Source organism: Podarcis vaucheri (genome assembly GCF_965113315.1).
Source record: "Podarcis vaucheri genome assembly, chromosome: 5".
Classification (NCBI taxonomy): domain Eukaryota; kingdom Metazoa; phylum Chordata; class Lepidosauria; order Squamata; family Lacertidae; genus Podarcis; species Podarcis vaucheri.
Window position 1 is genome coordinate 57,529,924 of NC_138763.1, and position 8,787 is coordinate 57,538,710.

Genomic DNA, 8,787 nt, shown 5'->3' on the forward strand with positions numbered 1-8,787 from the left:
GCTATCACTGAGTTGCTTTGAGTGCCTCAACTGATGGCACAGACGAAAAGAAACCTATTAAGATGATGCCAGCTTGAAAGAACTGCAGTCGTTTAAAAGCAACAATCAATGCAAATATGTCATATAGGATGGTACAATAATTGTTTCTGGAAAGCAATCTGAGAGAGGAGAAATGTGGCCAAACTTGGAAAAGGGGGGAATTTTAGATGCCTTTTCACTTCCACAGGGCCTCTTATCTTCATATTTTTGTTTCTAGTCCCACCCAGCATGGCCTGTTTGTAAGGCTGCCTTCTTCCTGGGCTGGCACCAGGCAATTAAACAGCATGGGCTTCCCAGTGCACCTTTGAATATATGCTCATTATAGCCAAAAATAGGAGGAGGATTGGGTAAGGTTGCTAGATGCCAATATTCAGAAGCCAGTGTGTGCATTTCAAAGAAAGCAAAACAAAACTGTACCTTGGCAGAGCGCAGCATGCACAAAACTGCTGATGGCCAAAAAGGAGCCTAATTTGAAATATTTGAGTGGCCTTTCAGTTTGTTCAATTGCTGACTTCTTCCCTCCTGCAAATAATAATAATAGTAGTATTTTTTTGGCAAGCTCTTAGATGTAAACTTGCTGAGCTAATCCACATCTAATTAGAGACTTTAAGTAAAATGCTCCTATAAAGTGGTGCTGGAACCAAAACTGCTACCTCATCGTATATTCCTCTCCCCTTCTCCCCCCCCCCCCATTTTTAGTCCAGAAAGAGTTTCATTTATTTACTGTATTGCCAAACGTTGCACAATTTGGCATTTTCATGATCATTCAGACAAGGGGCTGCCTCAATTTGTCCATATGCAAGACAAGGTCAGACCACCACTCTGTGGACATTACTTGGTTTTGAAAATAATTGGGATAATGTGAGATACATACATTGGATGATCACTGATGCATTACCATAAAAAAGTATTTGCCCTCTACCACAGCCTCTTCCTGCTCACTAAACCCTGTTACCTGAATTTGCAGAAATGCCAGTTGAAAAATCTGTTTAGTGGACACAGAGCTTGGGATCAAAGGGAATAACTACCTGCAAAACCAAAATATGAGTTTACCCTTTAAAATGTAGTTTAAGAAATAAAATTACAATGATGGTTGTTGAATTCTTAGTTACTTTTTTGCTGTAAAGAAATGCAGAAAATAAAAAGCTGTATTTATTCAATTTCTGCCTGTCAGGCAGTTATGAAAGGCACCTCAGTTCTGCTGGAGTGCAAAGAAGGAGGAGAGTGATTGTTCTGAGGAATACTATGGCATTGCTGGGTTCCTGTTTGTTTGTCTTCTATACCATGCATAGACAAAAATGAATGCAGCAGTGACAGCCTGTGATGCTAAGTCTTACCAGTTCAGCCCTGTTATCTCTTTCTGAGTGATAAGTGAAGGTTCTGGTATATCATTATATGTGTAGCTTGACAAGTATGGAAGATAAACTACATATATATCAACATTAATCTCCCCCACACCTTAACAGAGCCATCTGCTTGCATGCTGGAAATGCGTATTTACTATAATTATCGCTTTGCATGTTGCACTAGTTAAATCAGGAATGGGTATAAAATCAGATTTCATTTACATGAGAGGCGGTGTGAGTGCTTTAATCTTCACCCAACAGCCAGAATTCAACCTGAGCAAGAACATAAATATGAAATTACTTCAGAAGTACATTTCTCTACACATTGTAACTTAGCTTCCAATGGATATGGATCATATTCTGATGATTTCCCTTTTGAGTAATCCGTTAACAAATGGTATACATGTTACTGACCAATCTAAGAGCTTTAAACTCAAGAAGAGCTGTAATTGACAGTGGGTCCGAAAACATAAGCAAACACTTGCGGAATCACACCAGTGGTCAATCTTGTCCAACATCTTGTCCAACATCCAGATGCCTATGGCAAGCCAAAAAGCAGGATTTGAGAGCAGCACACTCTGCCCACCCTGTCTCCAAAAATGGAGGTAGAACACAGACATTGTGACTGGTAGCAACTGATAACCTTATCCTCCAAGTATTTGTCTAGTTCTCTTTTAAAGCCATCCAAGTTAGTGACCCTTGCAACTTCTGGGAGCAAATAATATACAGTGGTACCTCGGGTTACATACGCTTCAGATTACATACGCTTCAGGTTACATACGCTTCAGGTTACACACTCCGCTAACCGAGAAATAGTGCTTCAGGTTAAGAACTTTGCTTCAGGATAAGAACAGAAATCAGGCTCCGGCGGAGCGGCGGCAGCAGGAGGCCCCATTAGCTAAAGTGGTGCTTCAGGTTAAGAACAGTTTCAGGTTAAGAACGGACCTCCGGAACGAATTAAGTATTTAACCTGAGGTACCATTGTACGGTAGTTTAACTAGGCACTGTATGAAGCCTCCTTTCCTTCCTTCCAACATTCAGCTTCATTGGACGGCCACAGGTTCTTGTGCTAATGAGGGAGAAAAATACTTCTCACTCCACTTTCTCCACACTATGTATAATTTTATATAGCTCCATCATGTCTGTTCTTGCTCACCTTGTTCACAATTCTGCAACCTTTCCTCATGGGGAATCACTCCACCCCCTTGATCCTTTTGGCTGCCTCTTTCTGAACCTTTCCAGCTCATCAATATCCTTTTTGAGGTGAGGCAACTAGAAATGTACACAGTATTCCAAGTGCAGCCACACCATAGACTTGTATAATGGCATTATGATATTGGCAGTTTTATTTTTCAGTTCCTTTTCAGGATGGGTTTTGCCATTTTTCACGTTTGCCACACATTGGGTCAACACTGTCATCAAACTATACACTACAACCCCAAAGTCTTGTTCCTTGTCAGTCGCTATCAGTTCAGACCCAAAGAGTGTATATGTGAAATTTAGATTTATTTATTTTTGCCCCGGCATGCATCACTTTTCACTTGTTTGTATTGAATTGCATTTTAAATTTTACTGCCCATTCATCGAGTTTGAGGAGATACTTTGTGAGCTGTTCACAGTCTTTTTGTTTTGTTTTAATAACCCTGAGTGATTTGGTATCATCAGCAAACTTGGTTACCTCACTGCATATCCTTAACTCTAAATCATTGATGGACAAGTTAAAAAGCACAGGTCCCTATACCAATCCTTGGGAGACTTCAATTTATACATACTGTACTTCCTATTAATTGCTTCCTGTTCCTTAACCAATTACTGATCCAAAAGAGGATCTCTCCTCTTATCCTGTGACTGCTAAGCTTACTCTGGAGTTTTTGGTGAGATACTTCATCAAAAGCATTTTCTAAGTCTAAATACACAGTGTTAGCTGGCTCACATCTATCTTTATGTTTGTTGATACTCTCAACTCAAAGTTCCTGAGACAGGTCTTACTCTAGCAGATGCCATGCTGTTTCCACTTCTGCAAGCCTTGTTGTTCTGTGTGCATGGTAATTTTGCCCTTGACAATGCTTCCCACCAGCTTCCTAGGACTGTTTTGCTGCAACAGAAAATTAGGAAACTGCTCTAATTTTATTGGAAAGCTGAAATCCACTGTTTTGTCTTCTGCAATACAAAACTGACCAGGCTTGCTTGAGGGGCTGTGAGAGCTGCCCTAAAGGTGCAGGTTAAATCGAGGTTCCAAAACACACAGGGAACTTCCATGGGTACAACTGACCTCTTTATTGACTTCCAACTTGTGCAAATGGGCTACAGATGGGCAGAGCTAGCAAGCTCATCCCCGCTGCTCATGTGGCAATGTACCCATGTACGGTACATAATGCCTGAATAGGGCAACTGTCTCTTAGCACACACACACCCCTTGACCTGTGGGGTTGTATGTGAGTAGGAAAGATTTGCCCCAAGTAGGGCTTGTCCTATGTAGCATGATAATATCTTTGAAAGAAAATTGAAAGCAGGTGGCCTATGTGTTAGCTCTTTGAGTAAAGCACTTTCCCATTGTGTGGCAACTATTTCAACCATGAAAGCCTTCTTTTGTATGGGGTTACCGAAACCATGGTTGAAATCACCCCAGCTATACAGGGAGCCATTTCACACTGTTCTTGTGGATTTCAATAGGCCTTGCATGGAAGAACTTCTGTGTGGATTGTGGTAGTGGCTGATGCCCTTTGAGACTGGTAGGGCAGAAGCTAGAGAGAGACTAACAGCTGGTGGCGCCAGAGCCAACTCACTCTAATCTTGTCCCAGTCCTACCTTTGGCTTAATTCTACAAGGGCAACACTGAGACTGTGGAGGAGGAAGCTGACAAGCAATGCCATCCCCTGGACTGTTTGTAAGCAAGAAGGCAGGTAGTTGGGAGCTTGCTGATGGCAGACTGAGGTTGGTGAGGCAGTACCCCATTCACCCAAATGGCTTGTCCCCCACTGGTAGATTGTGTCCTGATTGTATCCCCCCCCCAGCTGAAATTCTCATTGCACCTTGAAAATACCTGGTAAACAATCATGAGGGATGTAAGCCCTTGATCTGCCTACTTTCGCATTTGTGGTTATTCTTCTGCTAGCACCCCGGGTATCTGAGAAAATGGAAGACCAGCATGGAAGAGCAGAACACCCACTGTGTGGAAATGAGACAGATTTAATGAGCAAGTGACACATTCCAATTCGTCTCCTCCGGTAGTCAGCAATCAAACATTTTTTTATATTTTTTATGTGTAGCTTCAGTGAAATCCAGCAGATCGAATGCTTAGTAAGATCTCAGCAGCTCCTAATTAAGATCTTTCCGTCACAGCATGTAAAATGTCAAGTACCAGAAGACATAGGATTAATAAATTATTTTTAGTGGCAATTTGGCTCATGCCTTCAGAATTTCTAACTGGGCCTTAATAAGCTGAATGCTATCGTGTTGCAGGGAGGCTGCTCTGAACTGAGTGCAAGTTCTGAGTAGTCTCAAAACTTGCGGAATAGTTTATTCCTTCATTTCCTTTCAGTACTGCCGGCACATTGTGAAAATGTGTAGGGCACTTTTAATCATTTAGGAATGGAAATGTAGGAAGCTTAATTAAGCCACTGGTCCATCTAGCTCAAAATTGCCTACCTTGACTGGTAGCAGTTCTCCATGATTTCAGATCTCTCCCAGCCCTACCTGGAGATGCCGGGGATTGAACCTGGCACCTTCTCCATGCAAAACAGATGCTTTGCCACTGAGCTACGGCCCTTCAATGCCCATTCTTCATTCAACAGTAGATTTTAAAACCTTGATGGAAGACTTTTTGCAGAGGGTGGGGCAGGTGGGATGTGACCTTGTCTCTGCTTCTTGATCTCGTGATAGCTTCTGACCGTGGTATCCTCCTGGACCAGCTCCAGGGAATGGGGAGTTCCAGCCCTACCTTTGGGACTCAGTCCAGAAAGTAGCATTGGATGAGTGAGTTTTGGTCCATTGATGGCTATGTTATGGGGTGCAGCAGGGCAAGATCTCAACCCCAATTCTATTAACAAGCTATATTAAGCTGCTGGGAGCAGTCGCTGGAAGGCATTGAAGCCACCAACGTGGATGGCTTTACAGAGGCTTAGACGAATTCATGTAGGATAAGTCTGCTCACCCCTTTAGGTGTGGTGGCATTGCAGGATGACAGAGGCTCCACTGGGGCCCTGACAAGGGAGCCATGGCTTCAGTGCCCTTCCGGATAGGCAGTGGGGGCATAAGCCCCCATTGCCTATCAGGAGCTGGATCCTAGCCTGCACCCTGCTTTGGCCAATGGGGATGCAGGCTGGGACTTGGGCTGTGCTGGCGGCGGGTCTGCCCCTTGGCCATTTCAGCAGCCAGCACCTGTGGCACTACCAGTTTGTAGCCACAATGGCTACGCTCTGCCTCCATGGCCACTGCAGGAGGGGGATAGTGCTCTGTACTGAGGCCCAGCTTGCAGGTTTCCCACAGATATCTGAGTAGCCACTGTGAGAACAGGTTGCTGGACTAGACGGGCCTCTGGACTGAACCAACAGGCTTCTTCTTATGTTCCAATTTGTATTTCTGAATCCAGAAATATGAACTTCTAACATTGATTTGAAGTAACTATTTTATAAATATTTGTGGCATGGCAAATTGTGGTGCAGTATACAGGAGTGCAGGGATGCCGGTGGCACTCTGGTCTAAACCACAGAGCCTAGGACTTGCCGATCAGAAGGTTGGCGGTTCGAATCCCCACGACAGGGTGCGCTCCTGTTGTTTGGTCCCTGCTCCTGCCAACCTAGCAGTTCGAAAGCACGTCAAAGTGCAAGTAGATAAATAGGTACTGCTCTGGTGGGAAGGTAAACAGCATTTCCGTGCACTGCTCTGGTTCACCAGAAGCGGCTTAGTCATGCTGGCCACATGACCTGGAAGCTGTCTGTGGACAAATGCCAGCTCCCTCGGCCTATAAAGCGAGATGAGCGCGCAACCCCAGAGTCGTCCACAACTGGACCTAACGGTCAGGGGTACCTTTACCTTCATACAGGAGTGCACATGAAAATGTTATTGCTGATAACCAAACCCACATGGATTTTGCAGATAATAATTGCAAAAAAGAAATGATCAGTAATCTAATGTCCTGGTTACAGATCTTTTCCTCAAAATGCCATATGGCTTTTGCATCCCAAAGTAGTAATCTTCAAATGTATTTTTGAGTGGAAGAAAAAGAAACTTTCATTAAGGTTACAATGTTACTAAATCTCAATAAACTCAGTAGGGATTATTTATGAGAGCAGACATATATAGGATTTCACCGCATGAATAAATTCCAAGATTTAAAAAAACGCTGGATTTTTCTTCCTACAATTGCAGGAATCTGATATATAAATGTAAAGTCTGAAATTGGGATTATATAGAAAAGGACATGGTCTCAATTAGAATACATGCTCGGTCAACTGCTGTACATCACCCCAATTCAATATAAGAATAATCTTGTTCTTTCTGTGGGCTGTGTGAAATCCCCATCTTGTTTCTCCCAAAATTTAACCACTGCCTTACCACATAATTTATTTGGTCAGATAGAAACTGTTCTGTCATGAGGTGCTCTTGCCTTTTAGTAGAGAAAATGGGAATCTTTCAAGTAATTGCAATCTGTGGCCAGACGAGCAGTCGTTAACTTGTGAATAACAAGTTCCAGGAAAGGTAAGTCTCTTCCACTTACTTGTTGTCTGTCTCGGCAAAGATTATCACATCTAAAATCACCTTCCTTTTTATTATTTAAGAAAGAATGTGGCCTGCCCAATTAAAACAATGTTCTAACCAGAAAAGAGTTGGCCTATTTAACCTTACTCATATCAACCATTTCCTAAGAAGTCGTGGAGAAAAATATTCCACTGCTTCCAGTCTGAAGATGCATAACTGGTCTTGTAATTCAATACTTCAAAATCAATTTGCAGTAACCTCAGAATGAAAGGTTCAAAATGTGAGAAAGAAAATGAATAGCTTTTCTTGAGCGCTGTCATACTCATTAATGGAAAGTGGGGACAGAACATCAGATGAACTGTCTCGTTGACTAAGCTAGGCCTTGGAAGGGAAGTTGCATAAGTGAGAACAGCGATACACATATGGCTGGCCACATGTCCTAATTTCAGAACACCGTCCTCTGTTGAGGGGCTGTCTATTCCAAGCCTAGGTTTAAAATAAGGACCTATAGGAAGGGAGAAAACAAGGGCCTTAGAGTTGCTCATCAACAATTACTACCTGGACAGCAGACTAAGCAGGTGTGCAGGTCACCTGCTCACTGTAACATGTATTGAGTGATATATGAGTTAATCATACTCAGAGTAGATGCACTGCAATCAATGGACTAAAATCCATTTGTTTCCATGGGTCTGCGCCAAGTATGACTTGCGTGGTGGACATAACCCATTGTGTTTCTAGTTATGTTATAGAAATTTACATATAATTTACATATAAATTTATATGTGGTCACACTAGTTGACATTCAGGCCCAGAGTTTGCTGAAGAGCAGGGAACTAGGAAAAGAGATGGGTTAGCAAAGGCAGGTGGCTCGCAGGTACATTCAAGTTGCATGGATAATTGGGCTTCAGGTTTTTGCCTTGCCATTGCCTTCACCAAATAGATCACCTGCACAGTGAAGCTATATCTACAAGCACTCCCTGTTCAATATGGCCAATCAATTGCAGAGAAATGGGATCATATCCCATATGCTAGTATTCAAATAGGAAGGAGTTGTACCATTTGTCTATCTCTAAAAGACAAAACAAACCCACGCATAAACACCCAAATCTGCCACTCCCTTATATTTACTGCCTAAAGCAGCACACTTAATTTCTTTTATTTATTTCTTTTTGCATTTTTAATACAGAAACAGAAAGGAAAAACAACACCGCCCACAATCCCCTTCCCTCCACTCCCCGGTTGTAGAACTTTCATGTCAATTTCAACATACAACTTAAAGGTCTGGTGACTTCCCTTCCGCCATTTTCCTGGTTCCTTTCTTTTTGTATTACATTGTGTATTCCAGTTTTTTTTAGTCTTTAAAGTTCTTTCTCTGTTAATTTCTGTTAACTTCCATTCTGCTGGATTTACTCAAGACCTGCTAGGTTATTTACTTGTTTATACTGGTTCTTAAAATATTCAATAAACATTTTCCAATCCTCCTGATATTCTTTGTCATCTATTTCTCTTACCCTTTTTGTTATACCTGCCAATTCAGCATATTGAAGCATTTTAAACTGCCACTCTTCCTTTGTGGGTACTGTACTTATTCTCCTCCTTTGTGCCAGTAAGACTTTAGCCGCAGTGGTGGCATATAATAATAATTTTCTTTTGTTTCTTAGGGACTTCTGTTGTTAACATTCCCAAGAGGAATGCCTCAGGC